The sequence below is a fragment of the Rhinolophus hipposideros genome, assembly GCF_964194185.1.
Source record: "Rhinolophus hipposideros genome assembly, chromosome: 18".
In the NCBI taxonomy this organism is placed as follows: domain Eukaryota; kingdom Metazoa; phylum Chordata; class Mammalia; order Chiroptera; family Rhinolophidae; genus Rhinolophus; species Rhinolophus hipposideros.
Window position 1 is genome coordinate 39460622 of NC_138064.1, and position 13454 is coordinate 39474075.

Consider the following 13454-nt stretch of genomic DNA (forward strand, 5'->3'; position numbering starts at 1 on the left):
AATGGATTGAGGTTTCACATACTGGAACACAGGTACTCTTTTGAGACTTAGAATTTTTATGACAAACTTTGTCCTATTTCATCCGCCGGAGGTCCTTAGAGACTTCATGGTATAGAATAAAACAGATCCTAAGTCACGTCTCAGACGTGCGGGCTCAGACGTCAGAGGTTGTTTTACAGAGTGCCCTGTCCGGAAAAACATCCCTTAGCGCGGCGGGAGCTACATTTAATCCACGCTGCTGACAGCCCGCACGCCGGCAGGGATGGACGTCTGCCGCTGGGGAGGATTGGCGTGCGCAGAGGGCGGGGGGGCGGAGGGCTAGGGGAGGAGATCGGAAGGGGAGAGGTAATCCCCGGCGTTTTGAGCATCCCCGTTTTAGAAAGACTGAGTCTCTCCCAGGACAGCTGCTGCGGTCACACCACAAACTTAAAAGCCGTCCTTCTGCTCGGAGCGTGCCTTTCCTCACCACCCTCGCCTTCCCAAAGCTCCAACTGGTGCCTGGCCCTCCGTGGGTCCGGCAGGCGCTCTGGGGCCAGCAGCGCCCCCTGCCTCTCGGCCTGGCCTCTGCGGCCGCAGCCTCCGCGCTCCACCAGGGCCGCCCGCGGCTCCGCGGCTCCGCCAGAGCAGCGGCTCAGAGGAGCTCGCGCCTGGGCCGGGAGTCACCGCCTCGCACGCCCACATCCTGCATCCCCTTCCTCTCCCTCTGAGGGGACATCAGGCAAAGAGAGAGGGCGAGAAAAGGTCGCGGCAGGTAAGGCTGGTTTCGGGTCACCTGCTACTCCAGTGGGAGGGCGCGCTAGGGGCCGCGGTATTAAGCAGGGGGGGCTGTGTTTGGGGGTGGCTGTGGGTCCGAAGTGAGGATGCTGAGCGGCCAGGACACGAGGAACCTTCCTGGGACGGAAAACGCACTGAGAGCGGACCAGGGCTGGGCGCGCGGCAGCGCCGTCGGCGAATCGGGAGCGGAGCAGCGGACGGCCTTTGCGCGCCGCGCCTGGGACAGCGTGGCGGCGGGGCGGAGGCCCCCCTCGCGCCGTGGCGGGCGCCTCCTCAGCTGGAGTTCCTTGGGCAGCCAGCACCGCGCAAACTTTTCCTCCCCACACGCGCCCAGAAACTTCTCCCTTGCTTCCTTGCTCCTTCGCGGGCCAAGGAGGCGGGGAGCGCGTTGGAACTTGCCTGGTGGCTTCGGCCGGCTGCAGGTTCATTTGGAGACGCGTTCGTGGGGACGGTCTGGGGAGGACCAGAGCAGGGCATTTTCTCCTTCTCCCAGTGGGCTGGAGGAGAGGACGGGGAGACGGTGGCGATTGTTTTTGTTGTGGTGCTTTTGGGGAGGGATGGGGGACGCCTTTTTCCTTGAGAGGGAGTCACGATGCTCGGTGGGATGGAAGCGAGCATCCTTCTGAACCCAGAGGGAAAGGTGGAGTCAGACCCCAGCCACAAAGCTGGCTGTCTGGGAAATGTGGTTGCGGCAAAAACACTCTTGCTAGAGCGGGACAGCCCTGGGTAGCCCTCAGCTGGACTCGCCCGGGAAAGGCCGGCTTTTAACTCCCACTGGAAATTTCACCCAGTGAATGTACGCCCCTAACCCCGGGACTTTGCTCCTGGCGCCCTACCGATGCTCCCCGAGTTGACCCGATAATGGGCTGCCCTGGCCGCGCCCGGGCCGTTTACAGCTCTGGCGGATTCCCCTGGTTCGTGACAGGCGTCCAGCCACTTCAGCTGAATTACTCAGCTTCAGTCCCAGCGCGCGGAGGGGACTTGACAGGAGGAGGAGACACCGCGCTCTCGCCTGCAGGATGGTTTCCAGGGGACTGGACGGGAGCCGCACGCCCAACAGCTGGGGCCGCTGAGGTCCCGAATGCCGTGTTATGGAGATCAGAGTTAAATGGGCGAGCTTTTAGCTATTAAGTGCAACCTTAATCAAAAGCAAGTGTCCCTACAAGGACTCTTCTTTTTCCACCACCACCCCCTCTCCCCACCCCATTCCTCCTTTGCTTCTCAGTGCTGTTTGCACAAGCAAAAGAAGAGCTCTGGGGTGGGGGTGAGGGGAGGGATTTGAAGTCTCATGTTTAGCAGGAAAGGATTCTCCTGTTGACAGTGAGTTTGTGTGTTTGAGGGCGTTGGGTGGGGGGGATCCCTAACGGGGAGGAAAAGGCTGAGGCGTGGCAGAGGAGATGGGACCCTCCTGGGTCGCGTGCTGCTGTTGTGTAACCGTGGCAACCGCCAGGGCAAGAGCGGTCACAGCCTTCCGGGTTCTGCACGTGGAAAGAAAAAATGTGAAGGGTGGGGAAGGGAGAGAGCCACTGTCATCACTCCAGTGATGCCTTTGCTTTCCCCGCTGCTCCGAGGCCAGACAGCAAGGAGGATGAGCGGTGAGGGTCGGGCTTGGAGTGCGCAGCCCCAGGCGGAAGTTGCTTGAACTCTGTCCAGCCTTGGAATCGCTTTGGCTTGTCCCAGCAGCTAAAGTTGGCCAGAGGAGCCATCGCTGACAGACTACAAAGTGATGGCCCAGGTCATGGAGATGGGAAAAGACCTTGGCCCTTGGAAGAGAAAGGCCAGGAAATACAGGAAGATGATGTGGAAAGAGATAAGAATAGGGTCAAGAGGGAGCTGAGCTACAATAAAACAGTACTGATCTGGACTGGCAACATTTCAAGTGGAATTTGCCCATTTGTGAAATGGAAAATTGGTGGAGAAGGAAAGGGACATTTATCAAACACATATTGCATCCCAGGCGCTTTGTACATTATCACCATTAATATTACCACTAATACTACAGAAAGTGTCATTATTCTCTTTCCCCCCCTTTTTGATGAAAGAAGCAGCGATACAGAGTTAGAAATGGGTGGTGTTCCATTTGTCTTTTGAAATCTTAAAAAAGAATCATAATTCTTAAAAATGGTATTGATGGTTAGGAGAATAGACAAAGCAGTTATTCTCATTTTAGAGATGAGAATGATGAGATGTAAAGGTGTTAATTGATATGTCCAAATATAAGCTAGTGAAGAGCAGAGAAGAGACTGGAAGTGTATTACCTAGATGTGGGTCACCTTTCAGGGACTTCAGGCAGCTTTCTATGACCGCACATAAAGGAAGGACCTTTGTAATATCTGCATATTATAATTTACAGGGGGAGAACACCCAAGAATTTAAATGGATCCATAGTTGAGGATAGGTATGGACCACATCAAGTCTGCAGGCCAAGAATCATATGCACATATTAATAATCTATATTTTTAAATGACTTATTGTATCTTATAAGAATTATTAGTGGCTTAAATAATGTTTGTAAAGGAAAAATGAAAACAAAATAAACGTGTTTTGTCAAATAGTAACCCCATGCTGTGTTGAGAAAATTTCCTGAGATTAATGAAGTTTTCCTTAGTCTACTTATTTGCCTCCATGACCCAAATACCCAAAAACTTACTTCGTATTTCAGCACCATTTACCTTTGTTAGAGTCTGTTGCCAGTTCATTTAGGAGGAGTAATGATTTGACTTCTGTTACCTTCCTGCTGACTTTCTGAGAGGGAGGTCAAGGGAAAATGTCTGGCAATGTAAAATGTTTTGGAGTTATCAGGCCACCAGAATTAACACAAACTAAGGGTGAAAGGTACAGAAATAATTGTGTGGTCTTTCTTTTGCCTTCTTGCAGAATTGCCTTTATAGGTACTTCTTAAAGAATTTGCTTTATATTTTTGCCTGTGAAAAATGCACAAAGATGAACTAAATTTTTAATCTGTGTGTGTGTGTGTGTGTGTGTGTGTGTGTGTGTGTTTGTATGTTTGGTGGGGGAGGACTGGTAGGGTTGGAGTGGGAATTATTTTTAGTGGCACGGAAGGTCTAGAATATAAACAATTACAAAGGCAGAGGAAGCATGTGCAGTTTCCAATGACAGGCTAACAGATCAACTATACATCTGAGTCACTGAGCTGAATTACTCTTACGTTTTTTCTTTTCTAAAAGCAGGAAATATATTGTTTGGGATTGCAGTTACATTAAGATAGGAAGTTTAATAGTGCCCATTTATTATCCTTCATACTATATTTTCATTCCATTGCATGGGCATTTAGTAACTATCAACAGATTTATCACAGACCTCAAAGTGTCTTTGAAGATATCTTCTGGAATTGAAAGGTGTTTCTGTAGCCTGGAGTTTGTTTACTGCTTGTACAAAGTTACTTGGTTAATGGGCATCCCCGTTTTTATGAAGTAATTGGAATATCAACTTCTCAGTCTCAAGGGGGAACACATTCCAATTGGTTCTGTTTTCATGAATATTAATATGTCTTCAGATTGCATGTTATAGTTCATTATTTTTGGGGAAAAAATAATGTGACTCTGAATTTTACTGTTCTGTTTGGGAGATATAGTGCTTTGATTACGTATGTTCATTGGGAAGCATTCTTGTCAATTAATAAATGGTTTATTTAACAAATAAGAGAAACGATAGCACTATTTTGAAAAGTTATTATTCTTTCCATAAATACCTGGAGCTATATAGATTACTCAAATAAAGTAATAAGTATTTCAACACTCAATAACATATTCCGTGAAAGGAAAAAGAAATATTCACATTTGTGAAATAAGTAGTAACAACAATAATAATAATGACTGAGCACGGGCAAAATTTGTTAAATCACATTCATTGTTGCCTCCACACTTGGTTTAAGAAAATATTGCCTTACTCCCAGCAACGTTGGTCCAAATCCCTTTTTATTTTTATATTTTCATTGTCTTTCTAGCTGATATTCTAATTTTCAGTCATTTGTTTTCTTCTTTATTTTTGTTGTTTATGATTCCTGACTAGATCATAAGAACCTTGAAGGAAGGGATTTGTCTTCTCTAAACTTTTATATCTTCAGATGAGTATATGCTAAACATATCCTAGAAACTTAACACATGTTGAAGTCTAATTAAATAATTAATCTAAGCAGTTAATAGAATGATTTTGAATTTATTTATTACCTATAAAAGGTCAGATTAAAGATCTTTGGTTTTATACTTTACTTTCTCTGAGATTTTAAGACGGAAAGTTCTCTTCTATATCTGAGTTTTACCCTTTCATAGAAAAAAGTGGTGAGATGCTGAGTATTTTATCATAACGTATCACATACAGGAGCGCTGTAATGATCATGTGAAATAGAGTATATAAGAATACTTAGTAAAAAGTTGCATGCTACAAAAAGTTATTATTTTGTTTTTTAATTTCTTGAAGACCCAATTAACAAATGAGAATCTCTATCATATATGTCCACATTGTTCAGCTTGACTAGATAATACCTACCCAAATAATAATTAGGAAGAAGGATATAGCTTAAGCAAAATTATTTATAAACAAGAAATACACTGATAAGCAGCTACAGCTCCTTTGAGATTATTTTGAAATTTAAATAGCATTGAGATATACTTAAATTATTATATATTTATAACATAAATAATAAAAACAGATAAACAGTGCATCAAAAACCTGGAATATATAATGAAATATACTGTTTCACTCTTAAATTTGAAATGGTTTTGATGATTTTATCTTCATTAATATTTGATCATTTATCTCCATGTTAATAATATTTAATAATTTCCGATAATCATGAGCTAGGATATCTTTAACCAGCTTGCTGATCTTTCACTGGTAAATTTAGTTTGCATGAGCTTTTGCAAAGCTTAATAACCTACAAATATTACGCTTCCATAGAAATGTATAAAATAAACCTATAATTAAGTGACCAAAGCTTTATAGAAAAGTTCTCATCTTTCTGAATATGAATCTATCATCCCTTTAAAGATATGTCTTCTTCAAAAATTAGGACTTACTTTATGTTTGTGTGTTCCATAGTGTTCCAGTTTTAAAAACTTTCAGCATTTTATATTTTTAAAACTGGTGGTTAATAACGTGTTCTCTTAGTGATTTTTACTAGCAAATTACAGACAAAATGGAAACATTTGCTATATTTTCTAATTAGAATTAAGCTCATTAAGTGGGACCCTTACTATCAAAACCAAAATCAATAAAATAAGCAAAAAATCTTCATTATTGAGCATCTTAAGAGAAATGTAGTCCTATTGCTTTTATGGAAATAAAATAGTATATGAAGGTAACATTATTAAACTACCATCAGATAAATGTTCAATTTATTTTTCCATTATTAATTATGAATTTTACTAAGTCTCATCTTTAGCCAATCTTTTGCATATCTTAAATGGATCTTAAGGATTATAGTATCATATGTTAAGGATTTTGGTGCCTATATTACTGGTCCCTAATCAATGAGTCAAACATACGTAGTTTCAATCATATTATAACATAAATTAGACTAATAGGATTACTCAATAGAAATATTGTCTGGAGTTGCCTTAGTAAAGAGAGAAATAATATAATGCATATATTTATTATTAGTGTGTATAGACTGCTTAAAAACAATGTCCAAAAAAGAAGTAACCCTCTTAAGTGGCTTAAGTAGGCCCATTAGAAGGCTTTTATTCAACATGCTGTATTGACAGCTGGGTCCATGCCTAATGGTGTCTAAATAATCCAGTTTTCTTTGATGGGATGCATAAAATCAGTTGTGTGTTTTTGTTTGTTTGTTTGTTTTATCTTTATTGTAAAGACCAGTCCATACATATGAAATTCAGGCATTCTTGGGTTTTGGTGTTTATTATTGTTGTTACTTTCAGATAAATATTTGCTCTTCACATCTGAAATGATTGTTCTGTGAAAGAAAGAAGTGTTTACTCAGGTGAAAAATGAATACTATTCTTATTTGGAGAAACACTTTGAATTTTGCTGAAGTGTGTGTGTGTGTTAGATCTTTTATTTTTATAGTAATAATTTTCATTACAGATCTAGTTCATGATCATTACTAAAAAAACTAGAAAATGCAGACAAGCATACTGTAGAAAGTGTTAGTAAAATTTATCCATAAAGCTACTACACACAAAGATATATGTTAATTCTTAGCTTAAACATGATCTTGGTTCCCAATACCACTCTCTGATGAAAAGGAATCAGGGATCTTTGGAGAAAGGGCTTGATTCTAGGACTGAGGTAGGAACTATACAAAGTGAGCCTGGATCATTTCGTAGTGCCAAAAAAATAAAGACCTGCTCAAAACACACACACACATACACACACACACACATACACACACACACACACACACTACCACCACAAACACCACCACCATCACCACATACACACAATGATAGTGGTATATCAAAGAGATGAGGAACCACTGAAAGAGCTCCTTGGCCATAGCTGGAACAATTTGAACCACAAAAAAATAGTAGCATTGATTATGACCCAAAGCATAAAATAAATATTCATAAGACTATGCTAATATAAATAAATGATTGAATATGTCAATAAATGGGGAGATTAAACAAATCTCCCATACAGTAGAATTTAAAATAATATGTAGATACTCTGCCCTTAAGGAAGAGGAGCGTAACTCTCTTCTTTTGATGTGGGAGATAAGAATGGTTACTTTCTCCAAAAAGTACATCATGGAAAGTGGGGAAAGAATACAACGGATAAGCCTGAGAACCACCATCTCAGCCAGGTCGTCAAACTCAACATCAACAAATATAAAACACATTGATAGTATGTGCCCTTGATAATGATGGGATGCAAATGACACTTTACCTCTGCAATCTCTCTCCCCAAAACCCATAACCCCAATAACTAAGAGAAAAGTATCGAACAAATTCCGATAGAGGGGCAGTCTACAATATACATGACGATGACTCAAACCTTTCAAGATCATCAAATAAAGGAAAGTCTGAGTAATTGTCCAAGGTAAGAGGAAGCCAAAGAAATACGACTAAATGTAATGTGTTATCCTGGATGGGATCCATGAAAAGAAAAATAACATTGCATCAATTAAGGAAATTAGAATAAATTATGGACTATAGTTAATAATAATGTATCAATATTGGGTCATGAATTGTAACAAATGTCCATACTAATGTAAAAATGTAAAACTAATAGGAGAAACTGGGTGTGGGTTATAAGGGAACTCTGTGCTATCTTCTCAATGTTTTATAAATCTAAAACTGTTCTAAAATTAAAGTCTATTTTTAAAATTATATATTTCAAAGCATATAGATTAACCGTGGTAAGAAGCTATATAAACGGTGAACATTTGTCTGGTCAGCAAAGTTAATGTCATTCGATTAAATGCTTTATTCCCCTAATTCTGCTATTTTGCCTATCTTTTTTTTTTACTGTTGATGCTAAATGTAATAGATCATATCATAATAAACAAATATTTTGAATTAACTGTTTTTTCTCATAATTACTTATTTTCTAAATAAAATGTATTATTTGTATTACTAAAAAGTTCCAGATCACCATTATTATAGGTTCTCATGCAATGAAAGCTGTGTACTAGTCATGTCCTATAAATCCATCTTAAATATTAAAAGAGAAGGCTAACATTTTTTTCTACTTCTTTCTTTACTAGTTTATTGATATTGACAAGATCTATCATCAGTGCCAGATGTCTTCAGGTCTGGATGATGGTTATGCTTCCAAAAGTCTTGCCCAAATGACTCGATGACTGTTCTTTTTTTCCCTCTTTGAATCTTAAGGATGTCTATTACATTAAATAATCTTTAACACAAAGATTATCCCCTATCAAATATTATATGTATAATACACATCTCATTACTATTTTGGAAATTATAAGCATGCCTAGGAGCCCCAAATTCCTAGAAGCTGAGATTTAACATGTTTTCCAGGCAATGTAAGGTGGGCAGGGAAGATGGGCTGCCAGTTCCCTTTCTACCTATATGCTGATGTCTTATTTTTATTGCCTCATATTCATAATTATTTAACAATTACTTGATTCTATGCTATACAGTTCACTACAGTTTCTTCTGAATTTGTTTTCCACTGTGGTAGTCGTTGAGAAGTGTAGGCATGCCTTTCTTTCCCCTCTCTCTGTTTTTAGTTTATGTGAGTCATAGCATTAAAAACACAATTTCAAGAAGTTGTTTGGGAAAAGTCATGGAACCTAATCCCAGAATTTGTGATTAAAAGTCCTCTTTTTTGGTGATGCCCTACTGAATTTCCTGAAACAATGAAAATGTCTTTAAAAGATTCATCAAAATGACTAATACGATCTGGACTCTCATTGGAATCTTGGATTCAGGGTTTTCATTTTTGTTACATAAAATAATTTAATAACTTTTTTAAAAAGAGAGAGAGAGACCCTGCCTACAGTAATTTAACTCAATCAAAAAGAGGAATGAAAAAATATAATATTCTGGCCAAAAACTTTTAAAATATGTACCTTGTTTGCATAATAGGAATACGGGCAATTCCACATTTTTGCATTTTTTTACTTCCTGTCAATATATTTTCAAGTAATTGATGTCTAGTGAAAATGTCTTTATTAATGAAAATAATCATCCCAAATTTTATCAGTTTTGAGGTTTGCCTTTCCATATGAGGACAATTTCTTTAAATAGTGCAATTGTATACTTATTAATTTTATCTTTGACATATAGTCTGATTCAAAATTCACTCTTTTGGTCACATTAGCTTCTGTAGTATATTTCCATACCATAATGTAGTCAGTGTGTTATAAGTTGCTCCTGAGCAGGTTTGTAGAAGGTTAAGTAGCCAGATGATTCTGTCTGCAAAAAGAATTTGCATGATGAAATAATGTAAGTTGAGTTATTTGTAATTTTTAAATGGGAAGTTAATACAAATCAAGATTATCCCATCAACTTTTGAAGTTAAGACTTATCACCTGTGAAGTAGTTGTTCAAAAGCATTTTTACTGGATATACAGACGAGAGAATAACATTTCCCTTTCTTTGGCTTGATTCACATTTCACAGAGCCATGGGGATTGTTGTCTCAGACTAAACTCTGATGAGGTTTGGCAGAGAGTGTTCATTGTTCAGGTTTTAAAAAAGGGCAAGTTTTTGGCAGGAGTCACTTGCGTAGAGAAGGAATGCTGTGCTTACACATGTGCACTCAATAAACCCTTCAGAAAGCTTGAGCTAAGATATTACGGATTCCTCACTCTGTCCTACCCCCTGTCTCTGGATGTTCATTGTTTAGAATCCTTCTTTTGTTATGTCACTATCCATAGGCCTTTTCATATTTCAGGAAATGATACTTTTGATTCATATTTGAAAAGTTATTCGAGTACAGTGAGAAGTCATATCTTGTTAACTTTCACTTGCGATTTATTAAAAAAATAACAATTTCATTTAATCTGCTTTCTCCTAATATTTATCGCTCACACAACCATCATCTGCATGACAGCCAACAATCATAGTTTTTCTATATATGTAACCCTTGGTTATTTCTGAAATCAGAAATGAAAATTTAGAGGTTCCCTTTTTTTCCCTTATGGTATACAAACAGTGTTGAAAAATGTTTTTCTTTGAGTAGATAATGTATTAGGACGATCACAAACAAAAAGTCTTACAAATTCCCCAAATCAACAAAAAGGACAAACCAGTGTCAACCACATGGCCCAGTAATCTCTGTATTCTTTCCTCATGGGGCTTTGGCTATGCTTATCCTTTCACTTGGAATTTTTTTTTGTCTTTTATTGCCATCCCCTCACCTCTCCTGCCCCCCAAAGGATGCGTACTCCTCTAGCCACCTTCACATATGTTCATTAAATCTTGCTTGGAAAAGTGCTGTTCATTCAAATTCTCCTTACCTATCCTTAAGATCTTTTCCAGTCCCCAATAACTGTTACACTTTCTCCTAGTATTACGAGACTAAGTTTCTCAAGGATAAGGACCAAGCAAATGGTTGCTACCGCAACATTTTTATCCATATTCTCATAGCATATGCCCAAGTATTGTACATAATAAATACTCTCTAGTGCTTTAATTGAAATGAATCCGTTTGGAGTCCCAATACCTCTGCATTTTCCTCTTGTGACTGATTTGAATATGCAATTGATCACAAAGTTTATTTCACACGTATATTTCTGCCTCAAAGATTATTTCACACATATTTATGTTACTCTTGATGCCTTTCTATCTCTAATTCCCTTTTCACCTTTTATTTAATTCAAGAAGCATTCATTGAGTGCCTGCTATGTGCTGGGCACTGTCAAAGTCACTGAGGAAATACGGATGAAAACACATGGTTGCTCTCCTAAAGTAGACAAGTATAAAAGAATCCATCATCATCATGGGTCAAGTGAATCTCTTTGTGTTATTAAATCTAATGAACACAGGGTTCTATTCATAGCCTTGGTCTTTTCTCCCACAGCATTTTCTTTCATTATGTCACCTTTTTCCCTAAATTCTACTTTTATCTATGTGGAGATTATGCCCAGCGTATTATTTCCAACCCTGACTTCTCTTTCGGGTCCCTGTTATTTACGACACCATGACAACATCTGCAGATTAGTCCTCATTGCTCAATAAACTTATAAGGAGGTCAGTCTGTAGCTGAAAGCCTTAGAGTCTTTGATTCGTATCATTTTAAACTGGGATCCTTAAAATGTGGGAGAGCATGTGGTGCAATGCTTAAGACTATGCCCTGTGAAAGCAGCAGGCTGGGTTCTGATCCTAGCCCTGTCAACTCTTGGCTGTGTGATTCAGACAAATTGCTTGACCTTTCTACATCTGTTTCCCATCTGTTAACTGGGGAGGGGGGGGTTCATTAAAGTACTAACTTCGTAGGGTTATTGTGAGGAATTAATGGGTTAACACAGTAAACGCAAATGCTGTACAGCATATTACAGTTCCTGTGTATCTTTTCTGTATCCTTACACAGATTATGCCTTTTGCACATAGATCAGATTCTCATTCTGTCATGCAGGGTCTAAGGTACCGCTCCCCTCACCAGAACACAGGATATGGTGAGGCCAAAAAGGAACAACAACGGAGCCATAGATAGGGGAGTCATACCGTTCATTATATTCTCGCTGGTGGCTGGTCGAGACACAAAAGCAAACATCTGCCAGTACCCCAACGAGGGGTCTTCCTGCACCCCTGTCTCGCTGGCGGCCAGGCGAGGCACAGCAAGTAGGATCAAGATAATCCACAATCCGCTTGCTAACCGCACTTGCTAGCTGCAACCCATTGTCAGCTTCTCTGCCAACCAACCAACCCCCTAGTGTAGTCACTGCAGTTATATTAGTGGCTAATGGCTAACTGGTAACAGCTGATGGCCAACTAGTTACACCTGATGGCCATCTACTACTCAAGCCAGCACCTTTCCCCGTGAGGCCGAGAACCTGGAAACTGCTCTCTGCGACTGTCCCTGCACATACCATTTTCACACTGTCCTATGGCCTTCTTTTTCTTTCTTTCCTGAGTTCTGTTCATCTCATTCAAAGAACAGTCCTTTGGTGACCTCGCTCAGTTATATTACTGGATAAGAGAATGCCATTTTAGGACTATTACCACCTTCTTTTTTTTTTGCACAGAAGTATTTTTAAACAGACATAATTTGGGGGAACACTGCAGCAGACCGTGATAGAGGGATGTGATAGAGAATCCAGAGCAAAGGAACTCTTCAGTACTCGTTATCATACAGAAGAAGCAACTATAGGGGCTAAACAGCAAGTAATACAATCCTTAGATGACCCATTTAAATTTCCAGCCTTATTTCTGGGCATTCCACCGTTCTCCTTTAGCTAACTACATTGAATTCATTACCTTGCATGATTCTTTGTTGAAGTGTCCTCATCTCCAAATACAGATTTGTTCACAACCTCCCCCACCCTGTCAATTTTTTTTTTTTTTTAATCAACGCATAGTCTTTTTTTCCCTTAACCTTCCAACGGGGCCCTGCTGTCACTGTGATTCCCTTACCCACAGCTTACACCTCCACTGTTTGATCTCTATCTTGCCCTTGTACCTCTCTTAATCACGCCATTGCCCTTGGAACCTCTCATTAAATGCTCTCACTATTCTTCCGTTTCAGAATATTCTATTTCAGTTCCCTTTTTACAAAAGTGTAGGGAAATGAGATGACCTAATTCTCTATCTACCACTTGAGGACCTGGAAATATGCCCAGCAACATTCTCTTGCAGGACAGTCTCATGCCCGGGGACTAGACTTTTTCTAAACAATAGACCAATGCTGAACTTTTCCACCTGAGCAGTTTAACTACTAAGAGAGCCATAGGTCCTCACTCCCTAAATTTTAGGCTTCGGGGGACTTTGCAGAAACTGCAACATGGTTCTTGGGGAATCAAGTGAGCTAAGGGAAGCTAAACTCTCGTCTCTGAAGGAGGAAGTGTAGGAAGAGCCCGGAGATCAATGAGTAACTCCTGCATTAGGTGTGAGCAATTGGATATGCAAAGAGCATCTTTATCCCGCGTTGCCCCATCTTCTTGGCAGGTCTCTTGGAATATAACTAACTAATAGAAGCAGCAAGTACGTTAATCAATGATATTTTCCAGAAATTGAACTTAAAGGTCACGTTAGCTTCTGAGCAAGTGGAAGTGAAACTGAAGAGTGTTCA

General features: G+C 39.9%; 1 protein-coding gene across 1 annotated transcript in view; it reads left to right on the top strand.

Moving 5' to 3' along the window:
* Positions 1-362: 362 nt before the first annotated feature.
* The window catches only part of SEMA3D (semaphorin 3D), a 203475-nt gene continuing 190383 nt past the window's right edge, over positions 363-13454 (top strand). The window contains exon 1 of the mRNA XM_081079723.1: positions 363-751. The gene's annotated coding sequence lies outside the window, so the exon portion shown is untranslated. The remainder of the gene's footprint in view (positions 752-13454) is intronic.